Below are 18,760 nucleotides of genomic sequence, written 5' to 3' on the forward strand. Positions count from 1 at the left end.
TGTATTGGAGACAACTATGACCTGGTGAGCTATGAAAAAAGGAAGCACATCTATAAAATTAGAGTTTGCTAACATACCAACCAAGTCTGGTGAGGCATCGGCACAGCCCCGAGAAATGACTTGCTAGATCCATCTGACCAGCCCCTAAGAGACTATGCCTCATAGTAAAGACATGGTCTATGCCACATTCAGAAGCCAACTTGGTAGGACAAATACCTTGTAGCAACTGCTTGAAATTTGAGCCCACTCTCTCCAGGAACCGATGCATAAGAGAGTATAAAGTATAAGGGAGAATATGCCTGAGTTTGGGGAGACATTCTGTGCTTCAAGTCTTATTACAGGTTTTTAATAAATATCCCTTTGTGAAAGCTAATTGATATTATTTGGTTAAATGATATTGGGGTGCTAATCAATTAAGGATAAAGAGGAAATTCTAACTGTAATTGGCTATTGGTATTAGGGAGAATGAACCAGAACAGGGGTTTAAGACAATGGCCAATAGAGAAAACCCCATAATCTCCCAAGGATATCTCTACTGCCCTAGGGGAGATGTGGCCAGCTGCCTCTGTGGAAACAATTCATGTCAACACAAGTGGGCGTTGGCATATAAACCTTTACAGTCTATAAAGGCTATGCAAGGAAAGGTTCTAGGGGAAAGAAGGTGAAAAGGAAATGCCTGGTTTAAAAACAAAATAAGATTAATTGATGGATTTGGGAAGTGTAATACTCTGGTATCCTGCCTATAAGAATGAAGTCTTGGATGGTGTCTCCCATACCAGCATTCCCATAGTTAGCAGATTCTCACCTACAGTTCACAGTGAAAGAATAGACATGTGATTGAATCAATTTTGCTTCACAGTCCTGCTTTGTTTCCCAGTTTCTTATGGCGCTAACTCCATTCTCGACTAGGAACTTCAATCACTTAAAAATCTGGCCTCACTCTAACGGATGGCATCTTGCTTCAGTTCCGGACAACCAGACTGTATTTTCTCTTTTTTTTTCCAGACTGTGTCCATATAATTCTGCTTCCTCCTAATGCAAACCATTCCACCTCTATCTGCCAAACCATTCTCTTTTGATCCTGCAAAACTCTCTAGTCCCAGGAAGGGTTTTATTTCAATGAGTTTCTGTATAAAAATGACTAAGAATAAACAACTAGCATTTCTGTAGCATTTTAAGGTTTGCAAAGTGCTTTACAAATGTTAACTCATTTGTTCCTCACAACAACCCTGAAAGGTAGGTACTGGTATTATCCCCATTTTACATATAGAGAAACTGAGGCAGACAGAGGTTGAGTAACTTGCCCAGAGTCACACAGTTTCTGAGGCAATATTTGAACTCAGGTCTTCCTGGCTCCAAGTACAATGTTCTACCCACCGTGATACCCAGCTGTCTATTATTACGCAGCTAGTGAATTGCCTTTTAATTCAGGCTATTATTTTTTCTGCCTAACAAGTTGCTGTTCAAATCTTTACTAATGCTTAACCATAGAACCTTTGTGAATCTCCTTAGTTATTAAATAATTAATTCTCTCATTCTTTGGACTAGGTCTTAGTTCCCAGGTGGTGTTCATTTTGACCGAAATCTCACAGGTGGTGGTGAGCTGCTCCTGACTCTCTATTGATTATCCTGAATGGGGAAAGGTACAATTCAGGATCAGGAGACAGCTATCAGAAGCATACCAGCAGACTGTCCTTCTCTCACTAAAATCCTCAAGGAGGAGTCTATTATGATGCAGAATTGGAACACTAAATCTAATTTACATGGGTGTCATTAATTTATCCTGACACCATGGAGACAGAATCAGGGTCCTCTGGGATTAGATGACCTCTGAGCTTTCTTCCAGCTCCCAACCTATGATTCTATGTATGACTATTCGGAAACGTCTCTTTCCATTATTAGGAGATGGCGGTGGGAAATATAAATTCTTTCCACACATTGTCCTTTTACATTTTGGAAGCTCTTGGAAAGCAGGGTCATCTTTTGGCTCTCCCACGCCCTATCATGGGGCTAGAAGTAAGGATTCAATGTTAACTTGTTGAATCGAATTGAACTGCTTGCCTAGCAAGCAATTGTCATGAAAATGTAAATTTACTTAAGGGGGGGGGGGTAGAGAATATTAAATACTGGGAATAAGAGAATATTGTGAAAGAGAATATTAAATATTTATTCTAAGCTTATGTTGGAGCTCTCTGCCTTTTCTTTTGTTCAGGACCTCTTCTTTTAGCAAAATAAACACTGCAGAAAGGGAATCTACGCAATAAAATAAGTCAACATTGAAGATACTACAAATTTTGATTGGAGAGTAGCTTTCAAAAGTGCTTTGGATAGCTCTCAGGCCACGTCTCAGAGACTTGAATTCTCTTATTTGAAAAGAAGTCTGAGTTAATATTTTTAAACCTTTCATATAAACTGATTAGTAGAAAATAGTTTATCTTACAGGTGAAGATCTGAGCATGTCACAGAGCAAGAATAACCCTATTTGAAATTCACAATGGAGATCTGAATGTCTGTTCATGAGGTGCTTTTGAATTTGGTTTTGATTGCTGGGAAATATAGTTTTATAATGTTCCTTCTTCCTGCAGATAACTTAACAAGAACATTGTTGGTAGCATATTTCATGTAAGATCACTATTAAGGAAAGGAACAGAAAGGAAAGGAAAGATTATTTTTATAGACTGTTGGGCAGAGATCACATCATCTCCTCAGTGCTAAAAAGAAAAATGTTCCATTGTCTGAGAAGATTTGTCTTTGAGAACAAGTATTCAACACTGCCAGAGGCCCCCATAGAAAACACTTATGTGACAATGGGAAAAAGCAGCCTTAATGGAAGGATTCACCACCATAACAGTGACTTTGTGGGTGGCAGAGCTATGTACTAATGCTTATAATCTTGCCAAGAGAAGGAAGCAGTGTGGCATGATGAAAAGAAAGTTGGCCTCTACATCCAAGAGTCCTACTTATGACACATACAGACTGTGTGACCCTAGGTGAGTCACTTAACCTCTTAGTACCCTAAGGCAACTTTCTAAGACCTTAGGTTACACAGAAATTGCCATTCTACCTTGGCAATGGTTCTCCCCCTGACTGAAACAGGTCTGGACGTATTCTGGCTTAGCATCTTGGTATCCTACAGGGTATTTATTACTTTGCTTCTTGGTACCTCTTCCTTTCTGATCTACCTCTCTTCTCTGGAATATGCTGTATATGGGATCTTCTGTTCTAGCTTTGAAACTTCTAATTTCCAAGCTGATTTGTATATTCCTGCCACTGACCTCCAAGTGGCAGCTAGGTGGAACAACAGAAAAAGTGCCAGATCTGGAGTCAGAAAGAGTCATCTTCCTGAGTTCAAATGGAGCCTCAGACACTTACTAGCTGTGTGACTCTGGCCAAGTTACTTAACCCTGCTTGCCTCAGTTTCCTTATCTGTAAAATAAACTGGAGAAAAAAATAGCAAACCACTCCAGTGTCTTTGTTAAGAAAACCCCAAATGGGGTCACGAAGAATAGAGCGTGACTGAACAACAACCAGTGATGCAGGGAGGCGGGAAACCAATCAAAATACCCATCCTTTCCTAAGAGAGAAATACAAACGGCTCTGATCCCAAGCTCCCCAGAGCTGCCCTGAAGCAAGGGCCAAGAATGCCCATGAGAGTTCCATATTATAGGAGCCAAGGACCATGTGTGGGGAGCAGCCTTCCTCTAGATTCAGTGGTCGCCAAAGTGGGGACAGCCATGGCATGATATCAAATGGTGTGTGATTCAACCGAGTACGGGAAGATGGGTCACATTCAGGTGTATGCTGATAAATTATTAATAAATATGATATGTATATGTGTAGGGGGGAGAGGGTACTGTGCAATGCACTTTTAAGTTTTGTTAAGTATACACAATCCATAGAACAAATTAAGCTTGAGTTTGTAACAATTATTAATTTCTGAGCTACAAAATTTAACCAAGAAATTTAACAATGAACTCTTGTAAGCTAGTTAGAACTGGTTCTAGCACACCCTTGATACATTTCACCCTCTCCATAATGCCCAGTCGTAGGGCTGGTCTTCAATACAATTATACCTCCCTCCCAATACTCAGTGGTTCCTCAACTTTCCTCCTCCTATGCTAAGCATTAGCTCCTCAGGGCTGTACTAACCTAACCCCTCTCTGGATATCCACATCAGTAGCTTCATAAGTGTCACTGGGAAAATCTGTATGTATGCCACCATGACCCGCATCTACCTCTTGTCCCCAGATCACCTGGAAGTTTCAATAGGCACCCCTTGGAAGGAAGGCTAAGCATGCCTAAACTAGGCATAGCAGTGAGTAAGAGTGCCAACCCCTTTTTTTCCATTGCATTAGAGTGAGTTGCACAGGATGAACAAGGCACAGATGGTTTACAATCTGTATTGTGTATCTCATTACATTCTCTGCCCCATTACCTATGACCTTCCCCATTCCGCACCCCCCCCCAGCCCACCCATCCTCCAAATTTCCCTATTTCTTTCTTTCTTTTTTCCCCCTGAGGGCAATTTGGGTTAAGTGACTTGTCCAAGGTCACACAGCTAGTGTGTGTGTGTGTGTGTGTGTGTGTGTGTGTGTGTGTGTGTGTTAAGTGTCTGATGCTGGATTTGAACTCAGGTCCTCCTGATTCCAGGGTCAGTGCTCCCTATTCACTGCGCCACCTAGCTGTCCCAAATTTCCCTATTTCTACTGAGGGAATCACCATCCTCACAGTCATTCAGATTGAAATATGTGTTATCCTCAGCTCCTTATTTAACTCATAGCATATATAAAAGTAATTGCTAGATCTTCTCCTTCCTATAGCCACAACATCTCTCTCACCCATTGTTTTCTCTCTACCCCTCAGTCCCTTTGTTCTGTCCTTCATCATCTGCTGCCTATGCTATTGCATTAGCTTCCCAACTTGTTGCCTTGCCTCATATCTCTTGTTTCAACAATTCATCACCATCCACTCAGTTGGTAAACTGATTTTCCTAAAGCACAGGTCTGACCACGTCACCTTTCATTCAATAAATTTCAGTAGCTCCCTAAATACCCCTATGTTCAAATATAAACTCCTCTGGCACAGAAAGCATTTCAAAACCTCAATCCCATTTACCCTTTTGATTTGTCCTAAATTATTCCCCTTCCTACATCCTATATTGCAGATGAACTGGTGCTCTTGATGTTCTTCACATTCACACAAAAACACAACTAAAATATTCAACCATGAATAGTAAATTAAGACACAAATGCCATCTGTTAAGAAGAATCAAGTAAATAAAGAAGAATGGATTTATACTGAAAATATTCTGCTGGATTGGAATCAAAGACAATTAAGTTTTGCTTGTTTTTATGTTATGTAAGGTGAATATATCTACATATAAAAAATATGAATCCTGATGAAATGCTGTTGTGGACATATCTAGGTGAGAAGACAGACTGCCAACTTCTGCATACCTAGTCTAGAAAAAAAGCTGAAATTTTCACCAGACTGAATAATAATCAAGAAATTTATTGAAAAAATATAGCAAGTGACTTCTTCTATACCATAATTGTACAAAAAATCAGCCAAGAATTCAAAAGTGATAGGAAAAGAGATCACCAGCAAGCAAGCAAACTTGCTGTCTCAGTGTGTATGTGTGTGTACATACACACATATGTATATGTGTGTATATATACAGTATGTATATACATATATGTATGTATATATGTATGTGTATTTCCCTTTTCTTTCTTGTATTTCCATTAAGAACAGAAGATGATACTAAAGTTAAAGTACAATGTGAATTTTACTATGACAGCCAATATGGAGGTTTTTGTCTGGAAAATTCACCTCAGAAGTAACACGCATTCACTTCAGCTAACTAGAAGTTGAAATGAAATGGTGAGTTTAATTTGGTTTGTGAAAAGCTCCACAAATAATCAAATACATCAGCTTAAAAAAATTCCAAGTGTTCATTTGGCTTTGTACAAACTACTCAAAACATCCTGCACTTGTACGTATTAATGCATAGAGAACACATGGACAATTAAATAACAAACAGTGAATGCAGAGTCAATTAATATTTATAGTAAATAAAAGTTCAACTTTTATTATTCTTGCTTGTTATTCTTGGTCTAGGCTGTACTTCTTCTAGGACAGAAAGTCCTCTGGGTCTCAGCAGTGAGCTCATGGTGGAGATTTTCTGTCTACATGATATTCACAACTAGGCCAATAGAACATTCTCTATTTCTCTTTACCTCCACCTCCTGGCTTCCCTGGCTCCCTTCTAGTTTCAGCTCACACCTCATCTTCTTCAGAAGGCCTTTCCTGGTCTCTTCCACTGATAGTGCCTTCTCTCTGAAATTATTTTCCATTTACACTGTATTTATCATTTATGTACAATTTTTTGCTTATTGTTTCCTCCATTAAAAGGTTAGCTTCTGTGCAGTGAATAGACCACCAGCCATGGAGTCAGGAGGACCTTTTAGGTGAGCCAGTTTGGAGAGTCTGTGGTCTCAAGCTTTCTTGGAGTTCCGGTAAGCTCCTTTACCTCCTCCCTCTCGTCCTGTAGTCGGGTTCATTCAAGCACCTAGGAAGGCATGATTGGACAATTCTGGTCTGGGACCGGAATCTGGTCTATTTTTTAATAGACCCGGGACACATCCCGCATGGATGGGGGACGCCCTGTCTAGGGACAAGTGTCTCCACGTCTAAAAAAATATACACGTATATATATATTTTTTAGGCAAGGCTTTTCACGTGAGATGTCACAGAAAAGCAGACGACTACAAGTGATTCTGACTGGGGAGTCGGGAAAGGATGGGTCAGTCTCCCTCTGTACCCCGAGAGACTCACCCCTAGGACATCTTTTGCACAACTGAAAAACACTCGGTCTTCAAGACCTCAAGTAGAAAGGATGGGCCGGTTTCCCCCTACACTTGGGGGTCTGTGCCTAGGCTATCTCAAAGCAATCTTACCTGGCCCCAATTGGCATCTATCTGAGGGCCAAGAAAATGTGATTTGTGCCGAGGGTTCCAGAAATCCTCTGTGAGTTTTTGAACCTTCCTGTCAGCTTCTCTCTCTCTCTCTGTGAATGAGTGTGTGTGAGTGGTCTGACATCTTCAAAGCTTTAAACTGCAACTGCAGGACATTCCTTTGAAATGATGTATCTCTTTCCCCACCTCTTTCCCCTGCTGCTAAATGCAGGCTGGAGAGGGAGAGAAAGAGAGCAAAATATTGTCTTGTTTGTGAACAGAAGTTTTAAGATCTTTAAAAGTTTGAAAATCTCCTCTTCATTCCACTCTGGCCAAGTGGAGTGAGGAGAAAGATAAGAAAGGGAGGGAATCTTCTCCCTCAGAACAAAGAGGCAGGTAGACTAACATTTAACTATTTCCTGCCTCACCTAAAAGAGGAAAGTTTTGTGTAACAGAATGCAACTAAAAGGCAACTGAATGCATTCTGGTCATTTTTGAAAAGTGTCACTCCTAATTTGATGCTAAAGAAAAGTCAGAATTCATTTTACTATTTGGCATTTAGGCAAATTGGAATATTTTCTAAAATTTGATACATAAGGTGAGGTTTTGGGGTTCTCTAGAACTGGGATAAAGGAATAGGCACCACTCCCTTTCCCCTTGCTAGGGAAGTCAAAGCTATCACTTTCAAAGAAGTCTCTAAGGAGTGGACACATAAAATTTATTGGAGTAAAAGTTGGAACAGCTAAAAACATATTGGGGGGAGGCATAGCAGCTATATCGAAACCCCGGGGTCCACAACCAAGCTCTGCAACTGTGGGGAGAGGAGAAAAGCCTCTGCACTTGGTAAGCCTAATTTTCTATCAATAATTTTGGTATATGATGAATCAGAAATGCAATTAATGTCATAATGTAATTGTTCTATTATGGTATCTCTAAATTGTAAAATCTAAATGTAAAATCCTCTTATACTGTAAAAATTGAGTGACAAAAAGCAGTTTTCCATCTGAATTTTGTTGAAACTAAAAGATGGAGAAAAAGTTGTGTAAAACTAGCTATGTTACTTTATCAGTTCTGCTAACCCTATGTTATAATGTTTATTTCATGTGAATTGGATTTTTTATGTTATAATATCTGATGGTTTAAAGCTTTTATATTTGGGATACAAACAAGTGGTAATAATATTGCCGATATTTACTGTGATAGCTGATTGTCCATTTAACTTTTTGGCTATTCTGGAAATATGCAGTGATTATAAGTTGATTGGTTGTATGGCATCAAAAAAAAAAGATTTTAGTTCAGTATAACTTCATGTGGAGTTTTAAGGTCATCAGATTGGTAATTCATTTGTTTTTATTTCAAAGTTCAAATTTAAGATGATATCATTACTAGTAAACATCTGTACTATCTATGCTGTATGAGAAGCAGTTTCTCTTAAAGTTTTGGAGTATTGTAATTTGGGAAAATCTTAAACTTCCAAGTCTGTCTTTGTTTAAAAGGAAGTTTCAGTCAAGATTGTTTAAAATTGTAAGACTGTTAACTCAGTTATCGGGCTACTGTTTTAATGCTAAAACCTAAAACTGTGACAACTATTCTGACTAGTTCTGCCCATTCAGAACAGTCCTCCTGCTTATATGAGAATTGGCTAAACAGGGGCATAAAACTGCCAAATCCCCTGGAAACTGTCTGTTAATTAAGCAAGGTCATTGGGAAAGGAACAGTTTTAGTCATGTAGTTTTTAAATGAACCTAACTTGCTAAAAAGTTGCAAGGATTAAAAAGGATTTTTATCAATTGGCTTCTAGATTTCAGAGGGAAAGATGGTAAATGGAATTCCTTACAGTTGTGGGACCTGATAAATCTTTATTGCTTATTGCAGCTGCAAGAGAATAGAAATAATTATAACTGGCTCTAAGCTGTAATTGTTGAGGCTTGTTGTTTCAGGTAAAAGGCATTTGGAACCATAACTAAATTTTATTTTGAGTTTGAATTTGGGTATAGATATCTGCATTAAATCAGTATCTGAGAAAATGCCACAAGCTACTCAGAGCCTGTACTGTGGACAGGTGGAAGCCTGCATTTGGTAAAGGCTGGAGGGACAATCTTAGCCTCCGTCTGGGATGGGATCCCTCCTGGCTCAGTTTAAATATGGGGTTCCTTTGAAAAGCAATGTTCCCCACCTATTCCTGAGTCTAGCATTGAGGTGGAATGGATACTACATGGTTGGATATCTGTAACTAACCTGAATTTAAACAGAATCAAGGATGTTTTGTCCTGTTATATTTGGAATGTCACAGGTCCCTGTTTTTTTCCTTCTATAGCAAGTTTCTATGATCAGAGCAAGGAGTCAGTAAAAGATGTGAGCTCTTTCGTGTTAGCTTACTGGAAAATCTAATATTTTCATCTAGGATTAGAACATGTACAGAAAGTTATGCAAACTGCTTAAGATCATTCTAAAAGTTGTATGAATCTTGAACTGTTTTAAAAGAAGGGAAAATACTTTTAGAAAACAATTTAAATCTCTAGTGGGATTTTAAAAGGCCTACTATATCTACTCTATGGGAAAATGTAAAGGATAGTGAAATAGTCTGAGTAATGGGTTATACTAGCCCATACTCACCCCACTTCTGGTCAATTTTCCCTTACTACATTTTGGCCCTTGTTTGTTTAATCTTTTTGCTAGGTTTGTGTATTTTAGGCTCAGCACCCTTCACTTGCAGGTGACTCTTCTTCCAGGAACATTGTCGTGCAATCTAACTGACCCATGGAGCCTCCATGTTCAAGGCCTATAACGAACGGGCCCCATTTGTGTTCCCCAAGGATCTTCCTTTCTTTATGGGATGGGTGGGCCAGAGGGTGTGAATTCTGGGGACGAGGTATGTGCTCCCTGGGATTTTCTCGCACCCCCTCTGACTATTTATAACATCACTAAGCCCAGTACTTCTCCTTTAAAATGAGTTAAACGGGGTTTTTTGGACAATGTTCTACAATCATAGCCTTAGATTATCTGCTGGCCTCTAGGTGGGGGTGTTTGTGCCCTAGCTAACACCTCCTGCTGCGTGTATATCAATAATTCCCGACAGGTAGAACTCCACACCAAAAATATACTGGAAAAGGCCAATTGGATGGAAGAACTTCATGAAGCCCTTAGTGCACCAGGTTCCTCCTCTTCCTCATGGTGGTCCTGGCTTTTCCCTATACTTGCCCCTTTCCTGGTCTTTGTCTGCTTAACCTCCTTGCTAAGTTTGTCTCTTCTAGGCTCAGTGCTTTCCATATGCAGTTGATTTCTCAGGCTGGATATCAACCATTACTCGAAGTCGCTACCCCTCACCTCTTGGATCTGGCGTTGGCCAAATTCCGGACATTGGCCACCAACCCCACCCCTTGAATGATGGGACCCTGAGAGGCAGGGTCAGCTCTACACCCCTTCCCAGCTGGAAGCAGTTCAAGATGATACCATCGCCCCTGCCCCAAACGAATTTGGGCGCCATCTGTTTAAGGGGGGAATGATGGGTACCTGGGGTCCAGATCAATTTGTGAAACCAACTTATAAAACCAGTCTGTGACTTTGTAACTGCACTTTGTTTTGTAAAGTTGTAACTGCAATTTGTCCTTTCCCACCCTTGAGCTCTGCCCCTTCTCCCTATCCCACACTCCACCTAGGCAACACCCCGTGACCCCTTTGTTCTTACTTAATCTCTTCATTTCTGCTGGGCCTGGCCCACACCCTCCTTTGTCCTTGCCTTTTGTCTCCTTCGACCTGGCCCAAATCTTATCTAAACTCTCTATTCACATGCTCCTCTTGGTCAGCTCTGACCTTTGTCTAGCCACTGAGGCCCCTCCTGTCTGGTCAGCCCTGACAATGGCAGCCCTACCCTTTAAACGTAAAAGCGTGTACCCCTCTCACTTGCAGGTCCCCTAAAGGACTCTTGCCCGCTTCTCATAGAAGAACAACAATAAATTTCTACAACTCTCACTTCAAAAAAAAATAAATAAAGCAATGCAATCAAAACATTGATTACAAGAGATGCTGGGAGATTATTCACATAGCTAATAATATTTTTAGTTGCTAAAAGCTAACCAATAGTGTTAAATTTAGTTATTTCTCTATATGACATTAACTAATGAATATTTTATTTCCCCACAATAAACATTTATTAACTTAGCATAGTGTCTACACTTAGGTAGCTACAAAGTTTCAATAAAACATGGTCTCTTCCCCTGTAGAGATTATAATATAGCAGTGGTATTAGAGACTTATGGACAATCAAAACAATGTGTAAGAGATATAAAACAAAGTACTAAGTGAGCCCTGAGGGCAAGACTCCAGAAAGTAAGCTCACCTTTTCATGAGCCAGGATTCTAAATTACAACCCCATCAGTCTCTCATGTGGGCTACTGTAATTACCTACTAATTAATTGGTTCTCTCCAAGCTATTCTTTAAATACTTATCAAGATGATTTTCTAAGGCAAAGATCTGACCATATCACTCTCATGCTCAAAAACCTTCAGGGCTCCCTACTACCTCTAGCATAAATTGCAAGCTCCTTAACCAAACATCTAAGGTCCTCTCAATGTTTCCAACCTACCTTGCCAGCTTTCCTGCAAATTATTTCCTTTCATGCCACTGGATTTTTTGATGTCACCATTTTTTAGCCCAGTGCGTGGCCCAGGGTAGGTGTTGAATAAATGCTTATTGACTTAACTCACTCTCTAAACTCAACAAGCCTTGTGCCTCCCATGCATTTGCATGTGGTGCCCCCATATCTGCAATTAACTTGGAAAGAACCAACTAATTAGGAAGTAATGACATGCCGGTAATTGCTCCTAATCTCTACTTTGTGGAATTCTTATTTTCCTTCAAGGTTCTGCTGAGATGCCACCTCTGTGGCCTTCCCTGAACCATACGGTGAATATGCTCTTTGCTTCCTTAATGTTCTAGAGAGCATCACCTCCCCCTCATTGGTCGTTATCCTTGTATCTTACTTGTCTCTATACATTATGTCTCTTTCCCTACCTGAGAGAATATAAACTCCCTGAGGGCAGAAATTGTGCCATTTTTATAATGAGGGTGGTGGCCACCAATCATATAACTATTTACAGTTTCTTCCCTCATTACTGCCATATGTCACATCTCCAGATAGAGTCACTTCAACATTGAAGACTGGATCTCAGTACTTGGAGAAAACACTTGGAGTTTAGTCAATTAATAACAACATTGTTCATGAGGAGGAAAACCCGGGAAAAGAGAAGCGTACCACAAAATAAGTACAGAAAAACAACAGGTTAGCTTTATAGACCCGCCACCCCAAATGGTGGTACAGTAGATAGACTGTTGTTCCTAGAGTCAGGAAACCCTGGCTTCATATCTAGTCTCAGACTCTTGTTAGCTGTGTGACCCTGGGCAAGTCACTTTCCCTTTGCCTCTGTTTCCTCAACTGTAAAACAGAATAATAATTGTACCTACCTCCCAGGGTTGCTGTAAGGATGAAATGAGATAATATTTGTAAAGTGATTAGCACAGTGCCTGATATATAGTAGTCAGGTAATTATTATTGAAAGTAATCAGAGGCCATCCAAGTTCAGAAGTTCACAATGAAACCAATCCTTCCTTGGTTAATGATGCATGCTTGTAACAATTCCATGTTCTTAATTTTAAGAAGATGACAAAGTCATTCATTTATGGACATACAGGGACTTTTTCTGACTTGCTACTAGTAAATGTTATTAATAAGTCAGTATAAACAAAGAGCCCTAATTTCATTGAATTTTTATCCACTTTATTTTGCTAGTCACTATTGTTTATAAAGCGTGATTTTAATGAATTATGTTACCTAATTCCCTCAACTCATTTCAGGTTGATAATGTAGCTGGACATTGACTTATGTCCCACCAACTAATTTAACTGTTTCTTTTTAGCTAGATGATGTTCAAGTATAGGATTTAATCCAAATCTTTTTCTTCCTTGGGCCAGGCATGCGTTCTTCTCAAAAAATCTTGAAATGCTAAGATCCACCTTTGATTAATCATCTTCCTTTACCTGTTCTTCCTTGAAATGTCTATTACATTCACCCCTTGGTGCACTGGCACCTCCTTACTTCAAGCTCACATCACCTCATTCTGGACTACTCCAGAACCCTCTTGGGTGGTTTGTTTAATCCTATTCTCTCCCCTGACCAATCCAATCTTGAAACTGTTCTCAGACTGACCATCCTTAAGCCATGATTTTAACATGTTAGCCATCTGCTTGAAAAATCTATGATGTCACCTTATCATGTACTGCATCACTTCTCTGCCTGATTTTCCTAGGCTGACCTGGCCCTACTTATCTAACATTATTCCACACTACTCATTCCCTAACAGAAAACCTCTGTTAAGATCAGAATAAGCTATTTATTCCCTGTCTTCTTAAGACAGAATAATTATCGCCTTTATACTTTTACTCAGATTATTCCTTCCCTCATTTCCATTCCCCACTCTACCTGTCTAAATCCTGGTATGCATCCTTTTAGCCCCATCTCAAATACTGTATCACTTTCTCTGAGAATACTTTCCAGAATACTCTGGCCCACAGTAATTCTTCTCTTCTCACAGTTTGTCATAAACAAAATGAATACCACAGAATTTAGCACTTACACATGAGGATTCACACATTGGTTTTTGTGTGACCTTGTCTGTCCAACTAAATGATAAAGTTTTGGGGCGGCTAGGTGATGCAGTAAATAGAGCACTGGCCCTGGAGTCAGGAGGACCTGAGTTCAAATCCGTCCTCAGACACTTAACACAAAAAACTAGCTGTGTGACCTTGGGCAAGTCACTTAACCCCAATTGCCCTCCAAAAAGCAAATAAAATAAAATAAATGATAAAGTTTTGAGAGCAGGAGCCATTCTATGCCTTGTGCTCTGTTGTGTCATAGCCATGGTGGCCATCTCCAATCATCCTAAATCTATATCTTGTCACTGGATCCAGATGGCTCCAGAAAAAGTGATGCTGGTGACTTTGAACAGCCTTCCCAATCTCTTAAATCTAATTCACTGTCAAGTCATGGCATCATGCTCCTGATGTCATGGTCCTCTTCAAGAACAAATAACAAACAATCACCTGTCACACCCATAGCCTTTCCCACAAGGCTGAGCATCCAGGAGGTAGTCAATAAAGACTTACTAATTTAGTCTGATTGAATAATACCTGGATTATTTCTTCTTCTGCCTAAGCTTTGTAAATAGCAAAAACCAGGAGGTTCTCAATCCCTGAGCACCTTCCTGTGTGTGAAGGAGATTAGTGAAGATTGACTTGATGAAATAACAATTCATATTTATAGAGTATCAGTCATCTCAACATATCAGTGTTCGAGGTTACATAGCCAGTAAGTGTTTGAATGAGAGAGCCAATCCTGGTCTTCTCACTCCTGGAGCATTTTGTGGAAAATGGCAGATTTCACTTCTCTCAGAGATCTTGATCAGTTTTCACTGCTCTGCATGGCCTAAAACTGACAAAGCAAAGTCAGAGTTTAGTAGCATCTAAAAATTATTCCCTTAATCTTCTGAGAAACTTCTGGGAAAGTTTATGCTTGCTTCACAATATCTTCATTGTAAAAGCAATGAAAATTCAATTCACTGGCATGACTTCATAAAACTCATACTCATGCCTAAATATGTCAAAGAATAGAAACCCTGGGGGCAGAGACAAGACAGCAGAGTAGAAAAAGCACTCAACTGAGCCTTCTCCACATTTGCCTCCAAACAATTTAAAAATAACCCCTCAAATGGAATTTGGGGTGGCAGAGCCAATAAAAGGTCAGAGTGAGACACTCTTCCAGCCTAACACAATTTAGGATGCCAGAAAGAGACATTTGTAATACAAGAAAACAGAGCCTACATGGATGAAAGGCCATTGATGACACCAGGTGGTGGTGACAGAAGCTGCATCAGGTTTGGGAGCTCCTAAATCAGAGACAGTAAAGGGACCTGGCAACTGATCAAAAGGAAACTACAGGGCACCCCAGATGCTATTTGGTAACTCCAGTGTCTATATCCACTTCTGAGTCATAGCTTAAGGGCAGAGAGGAACACTTTCAGTCTAGAGGGAATAGAAACCCTGAGGAACCACTGTTTGGAAACTACATTGTCTAAACCTATTTCTGGATCATAGTTCTGGGGCAGGGAGGAACATTTTTATTGTAGAGGGAATGGAAGCCCTGAGGGGCAGTATTGCTTCCAGTCCAAAGGGGGAGCAACCCTGAAGAACAATATCTATTGAAATCTGAAAGGATCAGGGACTCTTCCTAGGGAAGGACCAGAATGCAGATCAAAAGATCAGTGGCCACACCTCTCCCAACATCACATCACCTTGGAAACACCTAAAACTTCCAAAACCCCAGAACAAACTCCAAAAACAGCAGTGTGAAAAAGCCTGAAGCTTGAGACAGTACCCCCACTACATCCCATGCCAGGAACAGAGTCCAACATTAACATAAAATTCCAAATCAAGAAATAGGGTGGAAAAAATGAACAAAAAGCAAAAAAAAAAAAAAAAATAGAACTTTACCATAAAAAGTTACTATGGTGGCAGGGAAGATCAATACACAAACTCAAAAGAAGACAATGAAGCCAAAATCACTGCAAAGCAAAGCCTCAAAAAAAAAATGCAAACCAGACACCAGCCCAACAAGAATTCCTCGAAGAGTTAAAAAAAATTATTTTCAAAGTAAAATAAGAGTGGTAGAGGAAAACTTAGGCAAAGAATTGAGTGAAAAGGAAGAAAATTATCAAAAGACAATTACCAGCTTGGCAATTAAATCATAATGAAATAAAAATTACATTTAATAAAGAACTGTGGAAATATAGATTAAAAGTTAAGTGGAAATGAAATAATCTAATCTTAAAGAGTGGGTCAAAGAACAAATCATAGAAATTACCAATAATTTCATTAAAAAGAATTCCCAAACTTGTGGGATGCAGTCATAGCAATATTTAGGGGAAATTTTATATTTCTAAACATGTGTAATGGGAATGCAAATTTGGAAGATCTTCCCTGCCCCTAGGCTGAGGTGCACCTGGAGCCTGGGGTGGGAGGCTTGTTTTTCAGTAGATACTTTTTGATTGGCCAGTGGGTCCAAAAGGTTGTTACATTCTCTGAGCCAGGAGAAGGCTATATAAGCCCTGATGTATAGCTATATAAAGCCCTGATGTGAGGCATTGTTTTGGGGGCTCACTTTGAGAAGTGTTCTGTGATTTGATCTGTATTCTGGGAAGCCGTTGTCCAGGGCCCCCCTGGCTTTGAAAAACCCAGATGTGGAAACCCAGATGTTGACTGGGTATGGATGTAATGGTTGGACAGTTTGGAAAGCTGTCTACTTGATCTGTTAATGTCTTGATAATTCTGCCTGTATACTTTGAAGTTCGGGGTGCTGACCTTTTACCCCTGACCAAGGTAAACGATATATGTCTGACTGATTAAAGTAAGCTTGTTAACCCCTTTTGATTTGCTTTCCTTTATCAAAGCAGATCCAAGAACCTGTGTGAGCAGCCACCCTGCTGATGCTGGGGTGCTTGCTGCTACAACATGTACATCAACAAAAGAGAGAAAGAACAGGTCAATGAATTGGGCATGCAACTAAAACAAAACTAGAAAAAGCACAAATCCAAAATCCTCAAACACAAAAAAAAATCAAAGGAGAAATTAATTAAACCAAAAGTAAAAACAAAAAACAAAAAAACTAATTGACCTAACAAATAAAACTAGTAATTGGTTTTATTTTTAAAAAACAATAAAATAGATAAATCATTGAGTGAACTGATTTTTAAAAAGAAATGAAGAAAAAAATAAAATTATTAGTATTAAAAATGAAAAAGGTTGAATTCACCACCAATGCCATATTTGGTGGGTCCTGCCAGTAGCTGTGTCTGCCTACTGTACCTGAGTTCCTTCGGTTTAGCAGCATTGGGAGCAGATGTCCCATGCATGCTGCCTCTTGCTTAGCTGTGGCAAAGAATCATCTCTCATCATCTTTCCCAGACATACACCAAGGTCACACATGTAGGTTAGAAATATTCCACTGAATTGGATGAAATGAGGCCTATATTTTGACATCATATATTTGGGCCTTACAAGAAGGAGGAAGAGATTGAATTAAAGTGGCAATATTTTGAAAGATTTCACTCTGACAATTTGCTTAATTATAATTTTGAGTCTGGTACAGTTTAAGTTGTCAAAAATGCAGTCGAGGGAAAGGATCCATAGGGCTCAAGAGGGACAAGAACTGCTGTACCTTTTCCCTTCCTAGGTAAGGCCTGGCCAAACTTGAATTCACTAATATGCATTTCAGGTAAAAGTGACTAGCAAAGCACAAAGAAATAGAGACATGAGCGTGCACACACATGAACGGTAGCTATTCTAGTCAATGCCACATGTACCACCCACAAGCATTTGCCAGCATTTCAAATACCGTTCAACTCCCCAAGCGGTAATGAATTCCCTGTAAAGCCAATGAGTCAGATGCCAACTATACAGCGTTTCCGGTGCTTGACCTGTGGCTGACCGCTTTGCTTATCTACGTGGACAGCCAGCATTTTGTAAGAACTGTGACTCAATACAAAGCACAGGATGTGGGCACCCAAACTAACAACACACAAAAAACAGAGGAGTTTGTGCTTTGCTTCTGCGATGGGAACCCCACATAACTTGCAAATTATATTAATCAGAATAAAGAGACTGTTTCTGTTCCTTCCAATGGGTCATTACAATCTATCTAGATGGAGAATTAAGTACATTCTTTTACACATAGTGGTTTGGATTTGACGTGTGGGAAAGGAGGGGCAGCCAGGTGGTGTAGTAGATAGAGAGCCAGGCCTGGAGTCAGGAAGACTCATCTTCCTGAGTGCAAATCTGACCTCATATAGGTACTAGCTGTGTGACCCTGGGCAAGTCATTTAACTTTGCTTCAGTTTCCTCATCTGTAAAATAAGCAGGAGAAGGAAAATGCAAAATACTTCAGTATCTTTGCCAAGAAAACCCCAAATAAGGTCACAGAGAGTTAGACATGACTGAAAAAGTACTGAACGACAAAAATGTGAAAGGAGCAGAAGTATCATTTTGGTGTATATGCATCAGTTCATCAGGCCCACCATTCCCAGGGTACTTAGTATTCTTCTAAAGGCCAAAATAACAAATAATCTTTTAAAGAGGGCACATAGCACAAAGGAAAGAACATCGGACTTAGAGTCAGAAGACTTGGGTTTGAATCATCACTCTGCCACTTACTAACTTGACCTTGGGGAAGTCACAACTTCTCCAAACCTCAGTTTCCTCACCTGTAAAGTGAGGAATTTGTACGAGGTGGGATTGAATGTCCATTATAATTATAAATCTATGTTCCTAGGATATAAAATTTTCTCTGGGCTTCCATAGCTTCCTCTGTAAACTGAAAAACATGGACATTTAAGGTCCAGTTCAGCTCAAAATCTATGATACTTTAATTTTTTTTCATCAGTAAAAGTTAGGTCACTACCCAGGACACGAACACCTATTGAAATGCCTGAAAGTTGCATGTAGTAAATAAAAAGCATCCATTAGTCTAGGCAGACTTCATAAAAAGAGAGTTAAACCCAAGGAGAAGTGTTGTACCTCATCGTTAATGAATATTAAACATGGAAGGCTCACAGGGAAGGAGGGAATAAGCGTTTATTAAGCTGGACACTGTACTAAGTGCTTTACAAATTTGATCTCATTTGATTACAGTTTGTTGAGAATAAAGGTGGTGGTTGCTGTTTGTCCTTCATTCTCGAAGAGGACCATGACATCAGGA

At 39.7% G+C, this 18,760-nt stretch overlaps 1 protein-coding gene across 1 annotated transcript in view; it reads right to left on the reverse strand.

Moving 5' to 3' along the window:
- Positions 1-18,760, reverse strand: part of LOC138172113 (ras-related protein Rab-27B) — a 239,221-nt gene that overhangs the window by 124,942 nt on the left and 95,519 nt on the right. The gene's annotated exons all lie outside the window — the stretch shown is intronic.

The sequence above is a fragment of the Petaurus breviceps genome, unplaced genomic scaffold (assembly GCF_028583685.1).
Source record: "Petaurus breviceps papuanus isolate PSGF00001 unplaced genomic scaffold, PetGlider_PUasm1.0 128, whole genome shotgun sequence".
Classification (NCBI taxonomy): domain Eukaryota; kingdom Metazoa; phylum Chordata; class Mammalia; order Diprotodontia; family Petauridae; genus Petaurus; species Petaurus breviceps.